The sequence below is a fragment of the Grammomys surdaster genome, unplaced genomic scaffold (genome assembly GCF_004785775.1).
Source record: "Grammomys surdaster isolate TR1022 unplaced genomic scaffold, NIH_TR_1.0 137, whole genome shotgun sequence".
Lineage (NCBI taxonomy): Eukaryota > Metazoa > Chordata > Mammalia > Rodentia > Muridae > Grammomys > Grammomys surdaster.
Genome location: NW_021604595.1, coordinates 5469322 through 5488222, shown reverse-complemented (window position 1 = coordinate 5488222; position 18901 = coordinate 5469322). Strand labels below are relative to the sequence as shown.

At 43.6% G+C, this 18901-nt stretch overlaps 1 pseudogene; it reads right to left on the bottom strand.

Moving 5' to 3' along the window:
* Window positions 1-17746: 17746 nt before the first annotated feature.
* Window positions 17747-18693, bottom strand: LOC114617682 (annotated as a pseudogene).
* Window positions 18694-18901: the final 208 nt, after the last annotated feature.

Here is an 18901-nt window from a genome sequence, read left to right as displayed (position 1 = left end):
GCCTCTGATTTTAATCTTGCGGAGGATTACAATCATAAACCATCACACTCAGCATTTTCCTGGGTACTGGAGATCCGAACTCAGATCCTCAAGCTTACTTAGCAAGCACTTTATCCATTGAGCCATCCCCGCAGCCACATAGGAAAGTATAGGTTTTTTTTTTTTTCCACAAATACTATATACTTATAAATGCCACAGGATTTCTTCAGGGTTGTCTATAAACAAAGAATTCTGGGAATTTCTTTTTTTTTTAATTGTATTCATTTTTATTTAATGTGTATTGGTGTTTTGCCTTCACATATGTCTGTGAGGGTGTCAGATCTTGGAGTTACAGACAGTTGTAAGATGCCTCGTGGGTGCTGGGAGTTGAAACTGGATCCTGTGGACAAGCAGTCAGTGCTCTTAACCCCTGAGCCATCTCCGGGCCAGTGATTTCTTTCTCTCTAAAAAAAAAATGTTTATTTGTTTGTTTGTTTGTTTGTTTGTTTAATTTGGTAGGTTGATTCGTTGGTTTGTGTTTTATTTTTTCCTTCTTTTCTTTCTTCCTTTTTTTCCTCTTTCTTTTTGAGAAAGGCTTCTTACATAGCCCTGGAAGTCCTGGAACTTGCCATATAGACAAGGCTTGCCTCAAATCTATAGAGAGCCACCTGCCTCTGTCTCCTGGGTGTTAGAGTTAAAGGCATATGCCACCACAGTCAGCTTTAATTTTTTTTTTTAATATTTCTTTATCTTGTGTGTAGATGTGTTTGTGTGTGCATGTGGGACTGCCAAGGCACAAGTAGATATCAGAGGACAACTTGAGGGAATACTTCTCTTTTTGCACAACCTTGTCTGTGGTACAGCAGGTAGTTTCCTGGGTTTGGCTCCCGGCACCCAGGTATCAAAGCACCTTTACCTGCTGAGCCATCCACCCATTTTTCCTTCTTCCTTTTCCATACCTCCCTTTAAAAAGATAAAATATTATTATTCACACAAACATCTCTTACCAACACTTTCCAGTACGAGACGCTTTGTAGGCTACAAAGTCTGTCATGATTAACCTTCCTTCAATAAAACTTTAGGGATCTGCTTTGAACCCACAAAAGAAATTAAATGCACAGTTAAGGCTGATTTTCATCATCAAGATGCATCCGGGAATTGTTGTTAAAGCTGTCTCCTGCTGCCTTCATTAAAGTCTTGATCTCCTGTTTCAAATTTATATTCCTCTGTGGATTTAAGGCAGATATTGGATATCCTTTTAATCTATATTTATTAGGCAAGCTATTGATGAACCTGATTCCATCACAAATTCAGACACAATGTTTTTGTTGGCCACTCTGCTGGAAGTCTTAAGAGAATAAAATAAATGGCCATTATTCACAGAGTCAGCGGAATACTTGAAAACAAAACCATTCAAGCTAAAGTCACGTACCATCCCAGCCACCCCCACTTTCAATTTTTTTTTTTTTTTTTTTTAAAGATTATTTATTTATTTTATGTTTATGAGTACACTATAGCAGACACACCAGAAGAGGGCATCAGACCCCATTACAGATGGTTGTGAGCCCCCATGTGGTTGCTGGGAATTGAACTCAGAACCTCTGGAAGAGCAGTCAGTGTTCTTAACTGTTGAGCCATCTTTCCAGCCCCCCACCCCCACTTTCAATTGCATTTTGAAGCTGGGCGTGGTGGCAAAGACCTGTAATCCCAGGACTTGGATATGTTGATAACAGAGAAGGTGGCCTTGTGTCCCCCATCAACCTCCCCACAGAGGCCTCCCTTCCCTTCACAGATAGGATCCCCCTGTACACGGGAAGAAACCGTACCTGAAGGGAGTTGGAGGCCAGCCTGGAGACTGCTCTGTTCTATGTCACAGAGGAGCTAACCTTTGCAAATAGCCTCCCTTGGGCAGGTATCCAGCTATGCTGTTATGAACAGGCTGGAGAAAGACAGACAACAGAGTATTTCTCTTCCTTTCTTCCTTCCTCTCTGGTGCAGGCGACATCTTGGGCACATGAAGGTATGTGGACTGTCGTGGCAGTTCCCACCCCACAGCCATTTGGCAGGAAACTTTGCAAATCAGCTTCCTGTACATGACTCAGAGGAGATTAGGTGATGGGTGCAGATGAAATCTGAAAACAGCCAAGTGACCAGCACAAAGGACCCAAAGGACTCGTGGGCAGAGAATGACAGTTAACTCAAACCATGCATTAGGTGTTTCCTCCGTTCACAAGACCCTCTGCCAAATCTCCTTACCCTGAATTGGAAACAGATGCCTGGTAACTGTGGATTCTTGTATGCGTTACAGGAGGAGATTGCTGTCAGTGGATACACACTGGACATGCTGAGGTATGAATGCACCTTGGCCAGGCCTTCATGGGGAAGTGAGGAGACATTTGGTAGGCTTTCTTAGTGCCAGGCCTGGAACCCAGTTTTTGTTGTTGATATTGTTTAGTTTTTGACATAGGGTCTCACACTGCAGCCAGGCTGGGGTAGAATTCACTACGAAGTCCAGGCTGACCTCAAGCTAGGGTCAGGCCTCCTGCAACAACCTGCAAAGTCCCAGGATCCTAGACGTGAGTCACACACCTGTACTATACTGTCACTTACTTAGACTATTTGGGAAGGGTTGTGCCAGGGCAAGTAAAAGCAGGACAAAACTCAAGAGAGTGTCATGAGCTTTTTCTCCAGAAACCCATAGAAACCCAGAGAAGACAGGACTACTTCCTCAGGTGAAACTACTACCCAAACGGGGGCCCAGAGAATTGGTATCTTGTAATATAACAGTGATAACATTACAATAGTCTGGGGTCTCACTGAGACCCAATCTCCAAGTCTCACTCACTCAGCCTTCCTGAACGTGCTACCACCCCAGAAAAAAAAAAAGAAAAAGTATCTTCTATTGTTTGTGTGTATGTGTGTGTGTTTTGTTTTCGTTTTTGTTGTGTGTGTGAGGGCAGAGGGCAGTTTATAGGAGTCAGCTTTCTCCTTCCACTTTGTGAGTCTGTAGCATCGAACTCTGAGTTGGAGGGGTTTGGCAGCCACTGAACCAGCTTACCAGCTCTTGTTTGTTTTTGAGACAAGGTGTTGCTATGTAGCCCTGACTGGCATCAATCTGTCAGCAATCTTCCTACCTACTAGAACTTCATCTTGCTGAGACTTCAGGCACGAATCCATCCATATGCAAATTGTGTCTTCCAGAGTGTTTTGCTTAGATATTTGCTTTTGTTTGTTTTTCGTTATTGTTGTTTTGTTTTGTTTTGTTTTTAAGGAACAAAAATCTTCCTGTGTGGACCTGGCTGCCCTCCAACTCCAGGCTCCTGGTACAATATACCTTTCATTCAAATTAACCCTTACAGTTGCCACATACCGTGGCCAAGTGATCCAGCTAGCAAGGGTTAGTTAGATGGAGTAAGAGCCAAAGTTGAATGTACCCAATCTCTTTGTTTTCTCTTTTTTTGTTTGTTTGTTTTGTTTTTGTTTTTCAAGACAGGGTTTCTCCGTATATCTCTGGCTGTCTTGGAACTCACTCTGTAGACCAGGCTGGCCTCGAACTCAGAAATCTGCCTGTCTCTGCCTCCCAAGTGCTGGGATTAAAGGCGTGTGCCACCACTGCCCAGTCGAATGTACCCAATATCAATGAACATCCTATGAGGCAAACACAGCTCTCTGTCTTCATAAATCTGCGGCTTTATTAACATTTAGCCAGGTGAAATGGCACTCGCCTGTGATGGAAACATCCAGAAGACTGAGCAGGAGGATTATAGAGGCAAGACCAGTCTATACTAGCATTTGGGAAGCAGAGGAAGGCAGGTCTATGAGTTTGAAGCCAGCCTCCTGATTTACAGAGCAAATTCCAGGGCAGCTAGGACAGCCAGGCTACATAGAGAAACCCTGTCTCAAAACAACAACAAAGCAAGCAGCTGGTCAAAATGACTGACAGATCCAGGCACTAGCAGCCAAGAGAATACAGATGTGTGTATCGTACCCAGAATATGTAGTATATAGATAAGAACTGAGCAGATGAGCTTGATGCTAGAGGTGTCGAGTCCTCCAGGAAGTCTATGTGTAGATTCTACTCAGACCTTCTTCTTACACCTGGAGGCAAAGGACTCCATCCTGAGATGGGAAGGTAACAGGTATGAATACAGTGCTCTCTAGAAAGGATCTTGAGAGATGAGCATTCTTGTGAGACACTAGACTACTGCTTGGTGGAATCATTTCTTCATACTTCCTAACCCACATTCCAAGGTCTCATGGAGTAAATATAGTCCTCAAACTGGCACCGTCTACTACCTACTTCAGGCTTAGGGTGCCTGTATTCTCCTCTTAGGGGGTTCTTTCTTCCTTCTTTTCTTTCTGTCTTTGTTCCTGATAGTCAATATCACTACTGTTCTGTTTCAAAGTAGGGAAAGCATGGTGTCCTTCCCTCAGGAACTCAGGAGGCAGAGGTAGACAGATGTCATGAGTTCGAGACCAGCCTGGTCTAAAGAGCAAGGGCTACACAGAGAAATCCGATTTTGAAACCACCACACATACTCAAAAAAAAAGAAAGAAAGAAAGAAAAGAAAAAAGAAAGGAAGAAAGGAAGCCAGGTATAATGGCTATGCACAGGAGACACAAAGGCAGGGGGAGGGGCAAGAATTCAAAGTCACCCCCTGTTGTGTGGGAAGCCTAAGACCCAATCTCAAAAAAAAGGGGGGGGGTAGAGCAGAGAGAGACAGAAAGGAAGAGGAGGGGGAGGAGAAGGAGGAGGAGAAGGAGAAGAAGAAGAGAGAAGAAGAGGAAGAGAAGAAGAAGAAGAGGAGGAGGAGGAGGAAGAGGAAGAAGAGAGAAGAAGAGAGCAGAAGGAACCTAATGAGAGAGAGTTTCTTCTAAAATTCCAAAATTGCTTTATAATGGAAAAACACTAATCCTTACTTTTCTTCTCCATACTTCTGTGCTGGAGGGGTGAGGGGAGCTATCTTGCAAATAAAAGAACTTTTCTTTCTATTTCAGAGCCGTTCCATTATAAACATTGCTGAAATCAATTCAGGCACAATCCTCCTTAAGGCTTTGAAAACGCAACTGCTAACCTGTCTAGATGTTTAGCTTGCACGTTTCAAAACCTGTCAGTTAAGCCTTGTTTCCTGTTGCCACTTTTCTCCCAAGCTACACACCAGAAGAGAAATTATGTAGCAAATTGGAAACATGCAACCTACACTTGATGGCAACACAAAAGGCTGGCTGATGGGTCTAAGACACTCCAGTTCTTGCTCTAGATAATGAACGCCGATTAAAGGACTCATCTACTGGCAGCTTCTAATGAGGTCTCACCTTCTACGTTCTGAAACAAACCATCAACCGATGCCCTCCAAAGCACTCCAGATCTATTCAAAGAAGAATAGGAAGACATTAGTCAAACCTCTTGTTTGCTGAGTTTACTAGTTAACTCCCTAAAGTTGTGACGTTGGTGGTGATGGGGAGGCATGGCCCATTGAAAATATCTTGGGCCAGGGAGAGAGATGGCTCAGTGGGTAACGACATTTACTGCCAATCCTGATGACCTGAGTTTTGGTCCCTGGATCTCAAATGGGGGAAGAGAGAACATTTTCCCCGTAAGGCACTAGTTCTCAATCTGTGGGTCGCAAACCCCATGTGGGGTTTGCATATCAGATATTTGCATTACGGTTCATAACAGTAACTAAATTACAGTTGTCAAATAGCAACAAAAATTTTATGGTTGGGGATCACCACAACTCTAGAGTCAGAGAATTAGGAAGGATGAGAACCACTGCTATAAGGTGTCCTCTAACGTCCACCTACAGGCTGTGACACATGCACACACATAAATAAATAGATAAATATAATTAAAAACTACAGTGGGAAGGTAAAGACATGGTAGAGTTGGTAACGTACTTGCTTAGTATGCGTGAAGACCTGAGATCAATCCCTAGGACTGTAAAATAAGTAAGTTAATAAATAAATCTAGGTGTGGTTGCACATACCTTGAATTCTAACACGTCAGAGGCGGAGGCAGGAGGATCTCCAAGAATTCCAGGCTGGCCTGGTCTGCAGAGTTAGATCCTGTCTCAATAAATAATAAATAAATAAATCACTGGGATCTGGGAGTGGTGACATTTAGCTGTAATTCTAGCTCTTGGAAGGTAGAGGCAAGAGGACCAGGAGTTCAGGAGCATCCTTGGGTCTTCAGGGAGTTCGAGGTCAGCTTGGTCTACAGAAGATATTGTCCTAAGGAAAATATAAACAAGCAAAAAAATGAGTAACAAACAAATAAGTAGCAAACAGTCTGCAAATCAGAGTGTGCAAGATTTCACCAACAAACTGTGATAAATAACATTGTTCTTCTTCTCCACTGTCTCTGGGCTTTCAGCAAAAGCAGAAAGAATAATAGGGGGAAAATTGTCAAGTTTTAAGAAGAAAGCTGGGAATACAGGTCGGTTGGTAAAGTGCTTACCTAGCATACACTAGGCCCTGGGTTTGATCTGCAGCACTAGACAAACTGCATGACAGTATGTGTCTGAAATCCCAGCTCCTGGAGGGTAGAAACAGGAGAATCAGAATCCAGGATCATACATGGCTACATAGCAAGTATGAGGTTAGCCTGAGCTACAAGAGATCCTGTCTTGACAACAACCAACAACCACCACCACCAAAGCACATTGGAAGAACTTTAAGACAAAAGGAAAGCCATTAACTAGTTCTATTGGCCTGAGACAGTTAACTCAACTCCAAAAGGGACTAAGTTACTTTCTATTTTGTACAAAGAGGAGCCAAGCCCCTGGTTTCGTCTGAGGATGGGCTTTTGGTATGATTGATTTTTGTTTGTTTTGTTTTATTTTGTTTTTCCAGCTTGCCCTTCATTTCTCTCTGACAGTTGACAACTGGGAGATTCACCTGACACTAATGGTAATGGATTGTTCCCAGGTCTAAAGCAGACGAAAATGATGCGGGTGTGTGTGTGTGTGTGTCTGTGTGTGTGTAATCTGTGCCTGTGAAGAACCCACTCAGGTACAAATCCCTGGGCTCTGCGTGTCAGGATTCTACACTCTCACAGACTCCAAGCAGCTTGGCCAGATAAATCTACATCAACCCTTGGCTCGGAGCACCTGACTTCTAAGCAGCCTATGACTCTTGGGACACACCAGTGTGAACAGTTTGAGATGTACTCTTATAATGGCCCTAACAAAAGACAGATACTGTTATACTCCTGGACCACAAACTTCTTTATTGTAAAAGAAACTAGAAACTGGGCCTAGTGTCTCAGGCCTGTGATCCCAGAGCTTTGGAGGTTAAGATAAGAATATTGACACGAACACATGAGTTCAAGGCTAGACTGGGCTACATAATGAATTCCTGTCTCAAAAGAGGAGGAGGAAGAAGAAGAGGAAGAGGAGGAAGAAAGCAGCAGCTCCCACCACTGCCACTGGGCAGGCCAGGCAAAGTGGTCACACCTCTAATTCTAACTTGGAGGGCAAAGACACATATGTCTGTGTAGTGTAGCCTAAATAGAAAGTTCTAGGCCAGCAAAGGCTACATACTGAGACTATGTTTCAACTAACAAACAAAAAGACATTATATTAATTCTGAAGTAACATGTTACATAAACATTGAGCCCGTTAATATTAGTGACCCACCACCATTATCTATAAAGTAAATGGGTGCTATGATACGGCACCCATTAAACAATACCATCCCCCTCCCTCCTCACACAGCCCTTGTCTACTTTATTTAAATTATAAGGTTTTTCTGAGATCTTAAATTTTAAGGTTTTTATCATATAGCTTTTGCTGGTCTGGAATTCACTATATAAACCAGGCTGGCCTTGAACTCACATAGATTAAAGGAGTGTACCACCACACTCAGCATCTGAAGTACTAAGATCAGCAAGTCTTAGTTGCCTTCCTTTGCTTGTTGGTTTGTGTTTGTTTGCTTGCTTGCTTTTGAGATAGGATTTCTTGCCCAAACTAATTTCAAAGTTACAACATAACAGAGAATAATACCGAACTTCTGATCCTCCTGCTGCTACCTCCTGGGTGCTAGGATCACAGGCATGCACCACCACATACAGTTAGTGGCGATAGGGATTGAACCCAGAGCCTCGGTCACGCCAGGCAAGCTACGGCTCCCACTCCGGTTTCCACTGTTTTTAAGGCTGAATTATATTCCACACATACATGTCATATTTGTATACTACTTTTTAAAAAAAATTGACACAAGATGTTATGTAGCCTGGACTGACCTACGGCCTCTATATGTAGCCGAGGCTACCCTTGAACTACAACAGCTTCTCTTGTCATCATCCACTGAGTACTGGGAATACAGGTATCTGATACTATACTTGGCTATATGGTGCATTTTTATTATCCGTTCATCTCCCCTACACTCATTTTTCAATGCAACCAACAGAAACCCTGGGCCTTAACCATGATAAACAAGCATGTCGACACCCAATTAAGCCTTCAGTTCCCGCTCAGATATCTGTAGGTTGTTCTCGCCTTTTGGCTACTGTCAATAACTCTACTTTGAACATAGGTGCTCCTACTTTGAGTTCTTAGAGTATATATTCCAATTGATCTTAGTCAAAAGGCCCACAGCAATCTTTGAGCATAACCTCTGTTAAGTTTAAAGAAGGAGATCAGATTAGGGGAAAGAGGAAAAGTGAACGCCCTTACAAAGGCATGGAGAGTCTCAGAGCATTGCTGCAGGACAGCAGAGAGAAGAAACAAATGGAGAGACACAAGGCCACAAAGAGAGGGTCTAGAAAGCAAAGGTGTCTCATGCACTGTGAGGGAAGACAGTCGGAGAGCTATAGCTTGTGTGTAGAGTGTAGCCTGCAGTTTGTGGTCCTCTTTTGGGGAAAGTGGTTTGGTTTTATGTTTGTGGTTTTTGTTGTTTGTGAGACAAGGTCTCACTCTATAGCTCTGGTTGTCCTGGAATTCACTATGTAGACCAGGCTGACCTGGAACTCACAGAGACCAGCCTGTCTCTGCCTCTTCAATGCTGGGACTAAAGATGAGAGTACCACTGTGTGCAGCTTGGGGACCTCCCTACCTGGCTTAGCATTTATGATGTAGATTAGTGGTTTACTGCATTAAGTCAGCACTTCATTGTAATTTAAAACAACTATTCTTTCTTTCTTTGTTGTTTGTTTGTTTGTTTGCTTTTTGGTTTTTCAAGACAGGGTTTTTCTGTGTAGCCCTGGCTGTCCTGGAACTCACTCTGTAGACCAGGCTGGCCTCGAACTCAGAAATCCACCTGCCTCTGCCTCCCAAGTACTGGGATTAAAGGCATGCGGCACCACCGCTCGGCCTAAAACAACTATTCAAAACTTGTTTTAGGGGACAGCTTGCTTTTCAGCGCTGGCGACTGGACACAGGGGTTAATAAATGCTAGCAAACAACTGTATCACTCGGTTTATATACCCAGCCCCCTAAAAAAATGTTTTAGAGCCAAGCCTTGGACCCTAATGGGAAACGACCACTAGAATATGGGCAGAGCTCTAGGTGACCCAATTCTTATGTTTTACCCTCAAGAGCCCTCCTCCCTCTGCAGATGTTTAATAAATGGTAATGGAGTGATCAATGAACAGATTCCTTCCGGTCAATGTACTGTGAGATTTCACAAAATCTCTTACCCAGAATAGTTTCTCTAATGTGTTGTTTATTTGGTTGTGTTCTTCTCAGAATCCACTAAACCAGGGCAGACATTCTGTTATGAGATTGGACTCTCAAGTCTCCAGCTGCTTTCTCTGCAGCACGGGATGAATTCCCTTCAGTTACAGAGAGAGCAGTACCCTGAAATCCCTGGGCCTGCCCGATAGCAAGGACAGCACCATCAACTCACTCAGTTTTGTTATTCATTTCAGACTTAATCCTGTGAGAGGCCAATTTCATTCTAGAGGAACAAATGGAAAGGGGTGTGTGTGTGTGTGTGTGTGTGTGTGTGTGTGTGTGTATACATATATGCATGAGTACCCACATGTATTAGTGCTTATGTATTTGGATATGTCTTACTATATTGATCAACACTATTGTACTATAAATGAACCACTTAGTCCCATAAAAGGACCCATGAGTAAGGTCCCTGTGTTCTTTATGCTGTTTGACATTTGTTTATATGGCAAGTGTGCCACATGCATGAGTGTGGAGGTCAAAGGTCAATTTCTGGGAGTCAGTTCTCTCTTTTCACAATATGGTCTCTAGGGATTGAACTCTGGACATCAGTCTTGGGACCGGAACCAGCTGAACCATTTTATCAAGGGCCCTTGGCCAAGGCCCCCTATGCCCAACATCTTTCTTTCTTTCTTTCTTTCTTTCTTTCTTTCTTTCTTTCTTTCTTTCTCTCTCTCTCTCTTTCTCTCTCTCTTTCTCTCTCTTTCTTTCTTTCTCTTTCTCCTTCCTTTCTTCCTTCCTTCCTTTCTTTCTTTTAACATGGTCTTAGTATGTGCCCATTGCTGGCCTGGAACTTGCTGTGTAGACCAGACTGACTACTAACTCACAGCACTGCCTCTCTCTGCCTCTCTGCCTCTCTGCCTCTCTGCCTCTCTGCCTCTGCCTCTCTGCCTCTGCCTCTCTGCCTCTCTGCCTCTGCCTCTGCCTCCTGAATGCTGAGATTAAAGTCATGTGTCACCACTCCTATCTTATACTCTTTTTTAAAGACAAGTCCTCATGTAGCCCAGGCTAGTCTCCAACTCACTAGGTAGCAGACACTGGTCTTGAAGTCCTGATCCTTGTGCCTGCACCTTATATGTACTGGGGTAGATGGGGTTACAGGCATGTATCACCACACCTGGCACCCAATAGGGAAATCTAAATATAGACTATGCTATGCTCCCCAAATTTCCATGTTGAAACTCAGTCCCAGTGTGGTGACATTAAGAAATGGAGCCACTGGGAAGCAGTTGGATGATGAGACTTAGTCTTTTACAGGCCTGGTGGCACATACAATCCCAGCACTCAGGAATCAGAGGCAGGTGGATTTCTATGGGTTTGAAGGCAACCTGCACAGGTCTACCCAGCAAGTTCATGGCCAGCAAGACTTCATAAGGAGGCCTTGTTGAAGAAGAAGAAAAAGGACGACGAGGAGGAAGAAGAGGAGGAGGTAGAGGAGGAGGAGGAGGAGGAGGAGGAGGAAGAAGAAGAAGAAGAAGAAGAAGAAGAAGAAGAAGAAGAAGAAGAGGAAGAAATCCTAGTCTATGCAGATTACTAGATTCAAAATCACAAAAGGAAAGACTAGAGCCGCAGAAGATGAGATGCCTTTCCACTTGTACAGTGTGAAAACACAAGATGATGTCGTCTGGGAACCAGCAGTGAGCCATTTTTAAACACTGGTACCTTCATCTGATTTCCAAACCAAGACTTGGACTCTATATTACATAATAAATATTAAATAAATGCTAATGTCCTGTGATATGAGGATTGTTTTATTTGTTTCTGTTGTTTGTATTTGATTCGGAATCCCTTGCTGTAACCTGGGCTACCTTAGAACTTACTATATAGCCCAAACTGGCTTCAAATTCAAGGCAATCCTCCTGCCTCAGACTTCTAAATGTTGATATCCCTGGTAGCATCCTACTCAGCAGTATTGTGACAAAGAAGAAGACAATAAGACAAGGCCTTGCTTTGTATGTAACCCAGGCTACCCTCAAGCTCACAAACCTACCTTCCTTAGCCTCACCCTATTGCGAGAGTATACTTGTGTGTCCTATAGTAACTGGCAGACAGCCCTTCTTAAGAGATACAGAACAGTGTGTTAGTGTGCTGGTGTTAAATAACATCCACAGGAACTCAGACCTTGACTTGTAGTTCAGTTTGAGCCACAGCACTGAAGTCTGAACAGGGAGCCACTTGCTCACTCCTCTGGGAGAAACTAGTGATGTCTTGATGAGCTCATAAATTACTATTGATGGATACTATTACCATGATCAGCAGGGACTAGGGCATCCCAATACCCCATACCCTTGATTGGATGAAGGACTTTCTATAATCCATTTGCTGACAAATTGTCATAATGCAAATGGTTTTTAAGACTCCCTTTGCACATCCTATCTGGCTCTGTCAGGGAGTACATTAGAGAAACAAATGTCCTAAAATATTCTGCTGCTTTTAAACCCTAATTGACCTCTGGAAAGAAGGCCATGGACCCAGCTCTCATGCAGTTTCCTTTGCCTCTAAGAATCACTGATGTCTAATGAGTGCTGTTTCAAAGGACGGCAGGAATTCTTTCCCAGTTGGAATTCTAGTCTGTGACTGTGATCTAGGGATAGGAACCCAGATTACAATATTCTAAGCCCAAGGATAAAGTAAGAAATACCCGCTATGTGTGTGTTTCTATTGCCTTTCTTCTAAACTTTCAGCACCAACTTTATTCTTTCAAACTCACAAAATAGGAGCCAAGCAAACTGTTGTATACCTGTAGTCCCAGATACTCTGGGAAGTGACAGGGGAAGACCCCTCAGACCAAGAATTTAAGGTATCTGGATAACATACTGATGCTCCTTCACTTGAATAAGGAGGTGATTATAGAAAATAACTTCTCACTTTTTGACCAATGCTGCTGCCATGGTATTCAGGTACATTATGGGTGCCAGGCTATATTCCCTTTGAACCTTATATTAGGGTTTTATTGCAGTAAACAGACACCATTACCATGGCAACTGTTATAAAGGAAGACATTTAATTGGGGCTGGCTTACAGTTTCAGAGGTTTAGTCTATGAGTGTCATGGTGAGAAATATGTGGCACACAGGTAGACACAGCGCTGGAGATGGAGCTGAGAGATCTACATCTGCATCCGAAGTTAGCAAGGAACAGACTGTGACACACTGGCCAGACTTGAGCTTATGACACTTCAAAGCCCACCTCTTAGTGACATACTTCCTCCACCAAAGCCACACCTACTCCTACAAGGATACACCTCCTAATAGTGCTACTCTTTATGGGCTAAGAATCGGCTTACATAAGTCTATGGGGGCCATTCCTAGTCAGACTACCATAAACCTCATGCCAGAAAGAGAGTGAGGATTATTAATATTGTTGACTAGAACAGGGCTTGGGTTGATGGACCTGTGCCCATATAAGGAGATAGGCCTGCCGGGCAGTGGTGGCACATGCCTTTAATCACAGCACTTGGGAGGCAGAGGCAGGCAGAGTTCTGAGTTTGAGGGTTCGAGGCCAGCCAGGTCTACAGAGTGAGTTCCAGAACAGCCAGGGCTACACAGAGAAACCCTGTCTCGAAAAATCAAAACAAAAACAAAACAAACCAAAAAACAAAAAAACAAAAAAAAAAAAGAAGAAAGAAAGAAAAAAGAAAAGAAAAGAAAAGAAATATGTATTAAAAGCCTGCTGGAAGATTGCTATTCATGCAAAATGGGCAGTCACAAGATGGACCAGGAAGATTGAAAGTCAAGATGATAGACTTTGATCATTTCAAAGTCATGAAAGCAAAGAAGATGAGGAACAAAAGAATAAAGAATAAAGTTAAAAACTTCAAAGAGCAGCTACTCTGAAGGTTTCTTCCCCTACGAAGTACCTGTTGCTAAGGCTGCCACTGTAGACACACTGGCTGCTGCTGTTAAGCTAAAATTCTACTCAAGTGGCTGAAGACCAGAAGGCAACATGACTCCTCCAGAGGCAGAAGAGTCAGAAGAGCCCAGCCCAGAAAGTACCTGCCCCTAGGCACCTAGAAAGAACTCACAAGAGGCTTTAAGAAGGGATGTTGGCACACACCCTATTTCTTGATAGGAGCACTGGGATATCAGAAGAGCATGTTGCACGATGCCGGGCTTTTACATAAGGTTCTAGGGAACCAAGCTCATGTCTTCACAGCCACGTGACAAAGGGATGTTACCCGCTGAGCCATCTTACCTGCTCCTCAGAGCAAGACTTCTAGACTTCTAAATGCTGAGTGACTGGGGAATAAGCATGAAGAGGAGGAACCCCCGCTTTGTCTGTCTCTCTCTGAGCTTTCATCAAAGCCTTAAACACAGGCTTTGATTTTGGTCATTGTTAGCTTTGAGGGGAGATATTTCATCTTTGTCGGCTCACAAGTACTTTAGGTATTGTCTGAATGATCCATCTCAGCCTTCTGCTTTTTCTACTTATTGGCTGTACCCTTTCATCTGGATGGCTTCCTTGCTTCGGTTAAGATAATGGAGACCTTTTAAATGAAGGTATGCAAAATAAGTGCACAGATGTAGAAATAAACAAATAAATCCAGAGTCAGTTTGAATGGGAGACACAGGACACGGTTTAAGCAAAGATTTTTTTTTCTATTAATTAATATATTGATTCACTTTAAATCCCAGTCACTGACCCCCTCTCCTCCAGTCCCACCCTCACAAATCTCTCCCCTCCACTACCCCTCCCCTTCTCCCCAGAAAAGGGGAAGCCCCACCCCCCCATGGGTATCAGACTTCCCTGGGACATCAATTTACAACAGGACTAAGCATATCCTCTCCCACTGAGGCCAGACCAAGCAGTCCAGCTAGGGGAAGGGGATCCAACGGCAGGCAACAGAGTCAGAGACAGCCCCTACTTCAAATGTCAGGGGACGTACATGAAGATCAAGCTGCACATCTGTTACAAACACGTAGAGGGCCTAGGTCCAGCTCCTACATGCTCTTTGCTTGGTGGTTCAGTCTCTGTGAGCCTCCATGGGCCTAGGTTAGTTGACTTAGTAGGTCTTCTTGTGGTGTCCTTGACCCCTCTGGCTCCCTCAATCCTATCCCCCACGCTTCCACATGACTTTCCATGTTCCACCTGATGTTTGGCTGTGAGTCTGTCTCTACATCTGTTTCTATTCACTGCTGGATGAAGCCTCTCAGGACACAGCTATGCTAGGCTCCTGTCTATAAACATAGCAGAGTATCATTAATATTGTCAGGGCCTGGCTCTGTCTCCTTGGCTGGATCTCAAGTTGAGCCAATCATTGGTTGGCCTTTCCCTCAATTGCTGTCCCATCTTTATTCCAGATTATCTTGTAGGCAGGACAAATTTTGGGTGGAAAGTTTTGTAGGTGGATTGATATCCCCATCTCTCCACTGGAAGTCCCTCTTGGCTACAGGAGGTGGCCACTTCAGTCTTCATATCCCCCACTACTAGGAATTTCAGTTAGGGTTCTCCCCTAACTGAGTCGGGAGCCTTCCCCTCCAGCTGGTCCCAGAGATGCCTCTCTAGGCAAATGCTCTACCACTGAGCTAAATTCTCAGTTTCACTGTTATATTTTTGCAGCTCCATATTAAAAAAAAAAAAAAAACAACACCCCCACACACACACACACACACAGACACACAGCAAAAGGGATGTTTAATGGGCTGAGGGAAAGCACGAGAATGTCATGGGGATTTGTCTGGGTGGAAATGTCTGTCACTGCTCCTTTGACAAACCTTCTGGAACATGACCAACAGCCATAGGACCTTTCTTTCTATTCATGGCCTCTCATGAATATGAAACCACAAGGCTAGCAACACTGAGGGAGTCTACACACTTACTGAGAGCGAACATCCAGAAAAAGAAAGCCATAAATCATTTTATAACATTACAAAGTCTAATGAGGGAATGTGATTAGTGTTTGTCCTCATTTCAGGGAGAGTCCCTTCAAGAATGAGGGCGGCAACTCTTAGAAGAAAAGCTAGGGGTGAAACTGATCTTAGAAAGTCAGATGTAGTGTCTGGGGTGTGGCTGAATCTGTAAAGTGCTGGTCCAGCATGTGCTGGGCCCTGGGTTCCACCTCAACAAAGAATAAAAAGAGGTGTAAGGACACATACTCTCAATCTCAGCTCTTGGGATAGCAAGTCAGGAGGATCAGAGTTCAAGGCTAGCCAGAGCTATATGAGCCTATCTTAAAAAAGCAAAATAAATCAACAAAATAGCTATCACTAAGGCTTTATTACACTGTGATTTCTAGGTTCAAACATATTGTTTTCTCTAATTTTAGCTACATTTAGAAATCTCTTTCCCTTATTTTTATTTTCTGATTGCATTTCAATAGCAATCAGTTATTTTAAAACATGAATGAAAATTTAATTACTTGAAATTAAACTAGAATTTCAATCACATTTTTGACATTCAGACTGTGTGCTTATTTTATGTATTTGTGCTGTCAGCTTTTGAAGTCATAAATTGCTAAAGACTTTTTAAAGAAATTGATAACAGAAGAGGTTTCCAGGAAAGGGAGGTTTTAGATGCTTTCTTGTATGTAGCTAGAGTAAGTTTATCCCTTATATTCTAGATTCTATTAGTAATGCATATAAGGGGTGTGTGTGTGACTTGACTTCTGTATCAACATCTCCCTATCCCAAACAAGGAGTTTCTGAGAAATGCTAAGAGAAATAACTTCCACATAATCATGATTACAAATAATGGAACGCAGCCAGTCATGGCAAGAATATCACAAGTTCAAAGCCATCCCTGGTAACTTAATAAGACCCTATTTCATAATAAAAAAAATAATAGGCCCAGAAAGAGAGTGAGTTCAGCAGTTAAGAGCACTTGTGGGGCTTATAGAGGACTAAGAAGATCAGTTCACAACTGCCAGTAACTTGGGCTCCAGGGAATCCCACATCCTCTTTCACTCCATAGATATTCACCACTCAGACACACCACATACACATCACACACCACATACACATCACACACCACATACACATCACACACCACACACATACACTCATCACTCAGACACACATACACTTCTAGTTTTGTTTTGTTGTTTTGAGACTTGCTGTCTCTGTAGCCCTGGCTGTCCAAGAACTCACTATGTTGACCAGGCTGGCCTTGAACTCAAGGAGATCTGCCTGCCTCTGCCTCCTGACCACTAAAATCAAAGACATACACCATTATGACTGGGGGGAATTTTCTCTCTCTCTCTCTCTTTTTTTTTTCTTTTAAATTATATAAGTTTATTTATTCTCATTCAAATGTGTACAGATTAAAAGATTGCATTTTAGTAGAGTCAATTCATAGGCACTTCGTAGTACTGATTTCTCCTGAAGAAACGAGAGGGGCGGACAGTGACGGTTTAGATCTGAATGGCCACAAAGACGGGCCTTTCCTCCCAAGAACCAAGCTCACAGCTCTTTGCCCACCACTCCAGGAGTCCTGTCCTGATGAGAGGTAAAGAAAGACAGAACATTTTCTGTCATGCCCAGAATGTAGGCTAAGGCTGGAGGCTGCAGGCTGCAAATGTTTCCAGGCAGGCAAGGCCTCAGGTGCTACCGGCTCAGTAGCCACAATGGCTCCTGCTCCTGGGGTTCAACACCGATAAACACGGCATTACTCATTTTCAGAAGACATGAGTGAATGAGTCTAAGTAATGCTTTTTACAAACAAAGTAGCAAGATTCAAAAAAAAAAAAAAAGATGTTTGCTCCAAGGCACCAATGGTATAACGCTTTTCAGAAACATTCACAGAGATCAGACTAAACTAGAGAATTAGATCTCAGTGAAAGAACCCCATTACTGCAACTAGTCAAAAGATTACTTCAAGCGGGCGGTGGTGGCGCTCGCCTTTAATCCCAGCACTTGGGAGGCAGAGGCAGGCAGATTTCTGAGTTCAAGAGTTCGAGGCTAGCCTGGTCTACAGAGTGAGTTCCAAGACAGCCAGGGCTTCACAGAAAAACTCTGTCTCAAAAAAAAAAAAAAGATTGCTTCAGAGAGACTGCCAGGGAGGGCCCACTGAGCAGCCCATGGCAAGCCTTGAATCTACCGCCCAGAGAAGTGCTCCTCCGTATCCCGCGGCTGGCTGGAGGTGTTGCTGGGCTACGTATTACTTGTATTTGTAAAATCCTTCTCCAGTCTTCTTGCCCAGTTTCTTCTGGGCCACCAGACTATTCATGGAAGGACTGGGCTGGAATAAGGGGTTCTCTGGATCCATCTCATGCCATCCATCTAAGATGAACTTTGTAGTATCCAGTCCAACATAGTCAAGAAGCTCAAATGGACCCATGGGATACCCGGCTCCCAGCTTCCTCGCTGTATCGATGTCTTCCTTAGATGCATCACCTCCGCTCGTGTAGTCTGATGGCTTCTATGAGGTATGGCACCAAGAGACGGTTCACTATAAATCCAGGAGTGTCCTTGCAAGAGACAGGATGCTTTCCTAAGGTTTTACAAAAGTCGACCAGAGATTCAAATGTCTTCTGGCTGGTCATCGGTGTTTTAATGACCTCCACAAGTTTCATCATGGGGACGGGGTTGAAATAGTGAAGGCCAGCAAACTGGTCTTGTCTGGTGGTGGCATTGGCTATGCTTGTGATCTGCAAAGAAGTCGTGTTGCTGGTGAAAATGGTATGTTCTGCAGCGAACTTGTCTAGCCTCTGAAACAGCTCGTTCTTCAACTTCAGGTTTTCCACAATGGCCTCCACCACCAGGTCTGTGCTGTGCACCACAGATGCCGAGTCAGTGCTGGTCGAAAGGCAGCTCAGGGTCTTCTCCACAAACTCATCCCCAGCCTTAGAGTTTTCTGTGAACTTCTTCTTTGCCATTCTCTTTAGGCTCTCCTCAATTCCCTTCTTGGATTTTGCCAGGATGTCTTCTGTTTTGTCCACCAACACGACAGACGGTGTGACCAGTGGCTGCAGCCACCTGCGCGATGCCGGCGCCCATCAGCCCGCCGCCGATGACCGTCACATGCTTGATCAGGATCTTCTTGGCGGCCACTGATGCAGAGGAAGAGGACATGGAGCGCACGAATTGCCTGGTCACAAACGCCATAGCTCCGAAATTTTCTCTTAATAAGAAAAAGGGCTCGGGGTTGTAGAGATGGCTCAGGACTTAGCATTACTTGATGTTTTTGCAGAGCTCCCAAGTACGGTTCATAGCACTCAAATGCTGTCTCATAACCATATATTACTTGGGTTACATGTGTTACACATACATGTATCTAGGCAAAACACTCATATACAGGCTATAAAATAAACAC